Below are 2166 nucleotides of genomic sequence, written 5' to 3' on the forward strand. Positions count from 1 at the left end.
TCTCCAATGTCTTTTCTTAGTAATGTTTCTGATAGCCTTTCTTTCTGTGCTATAAAATGCATTCGTTAACACTGTACTAATTTAAAAGTAGGGATGTGATCTCGCGTTAGTGTTATCGGGCAAGCACATCAATTTGGACAAGAGCGAAGCCTATCGTTACACCAATTTAGCTCACGGCGGCAAGGAGAAAACTTCAAATACTTGGGTTAATCATAATAACAAATCTGGTAATAATGTTCAATCCAGTGCAATGTTAACGAAGTCTAATTCTCAAGGAATTGGAAATATTTCTTGGATTCTAAATTCTGATGCAAGTTTCTATATGATTGGTGAATCTCAAAATATGCAACAACTTAATTATATGATGGTCTTGAGTAAATATTTATAGGCAACAGTGCAAGTTTCTATATTTGGTGTTGGTTCATCTTTTCTGTGTCATCTCATGATTTACATATCATTTTTCAACAACAAAAATTTGTTATATGCTCCTTCTATTACTGAACTTTTGTGATAGTGAATTTGTTAATAATGGTTATGTTTTCTTTGAAATTCGTTCTGATAAGTGTCTTGTCGAATCTTAGGGGATGTTTCTTCTCATAGGGGATGACTAAAGTTCTTCTGTAAAGAATCGTCAGTGTTAATGGATTTTATTCCTTTCATAATTTCAGGTTTCAAGATCATTCCCCTCTATTGCACTCATCCTCTGAACACCTTAGTTGTTCAGCCACATATAGCTCTTTGTTTACCGGTATTAGAAAAAGCAAATATCGTCAATTTGTCTTATGTACATACATCATCTAGAATTGTTAATTTGTAGAATAGGCTTGGTCATCCGAACAATCATGTAATGCAATTGTAATGACTCATTGTGAAATATCTTCATCCAATAAAATTGATTCTTACTTTTCTTCATCTTTGTTTATTCTCCTTTAGAATTAATTTTCACTAGTATATGAAGACCTTCTCATCTTAACAAATGCAAGATGTAAATATTGTGTCCTTCATTGATGTCTATTGAGGGTGCACTGGACTTTTCTAATAAACTTTAAAGATTAAACATTGTTTGTTTTCCAAAATTTCAAATAAATAGCTATGTTGGTTATGGATGTCTATTTAGATATTTAGATATGATTCACTTGAATTTAAGTCTATTTTGGCTCGATTCTACCTTGGTCCTAACTAAAGCTGAACAAAAATAACTTAATTATACTAAATTATAGTTAACTAAACTATATCAAACTAAAAATAACTAAACTATTAATAATAAAAGTGGATTGTACTATTGATTAGTTAAAAGTTTTGAAAAACTGTACTTGAAATGGTTAATTATTTGTATTAATATTAACTATTGTACTATTTATGATTAAGTTTATTTTTCTTTAGTTAGTAATAAGGCTGGACAAAAATATCCTACCTATACTAAACTTAAGTTAATTCAACTGTTTTAAACTTAAAATAACTGAATTATTAATAGTAAAATTAAATTGTACTATATTTTAGTTAAGTTTTGAAAACCTAAACTGAATTGGCATTTAACATTCCCTTTTTCTTCTATCAATTCCATCACACACTCACTGATCCTACAATTACATATTTTTAATTTAATTTCTAAATTGTTTTCTATAAATTTAACTTAAGTAAAAATTTGTTTATAATAATAGTTTATTATGTGGATATTAATATTCATAAGAATGTAAACAAAAAAACAATATTATGTGGGTTACATTCAACAAACATTTATAAAGTAAATTATCGATTAATTTTCTAAAATTACAATTATCAGTCAAACTGTACTTCAAAATTAAGAAAATAATAAAAATAGTTCATAATGTATATATTATTGATTTTTTTTTAAATCGTAACCTAAGATGAAAATATTTTCTCTAATAAGCAACCACGCATGTATTTATTGAGTGAATTATATATTTATTTCTTAAAATTTCCAATTACAATCGAGTGATAAATAATTTATAAAATTAAATACTATTAATTATTTCGGTACCTAAAGTTAAAATTAACTATTATCTCTAAATAAAATGATGAATATTTTTTAAAATTATTTTTTTAGTACCTAAAGTTGAAATCAACTATTAAATTGATCTCTAAATATAAATAAAATGATGAATAATTCTTAAAATTATAAATTAACAAATAATATAGTTCCTA

This window comes from Vigna unguiculata, chromosome 3 (assembly GCF_037176805.1).
Source record: "Vigna unguiculata cultivar grain cowpea cultivar isolate G323 ecotype 2 chromosome 3, ASM3717680v1, whole genome shotgun sequence".
Taxonomy (NCBI): Eukaryota; Viridiplantae; Streptophyta; class Magnoliopsida; order Fabales; family Fabaceae; genus Vigna; species Vigna unguiculata.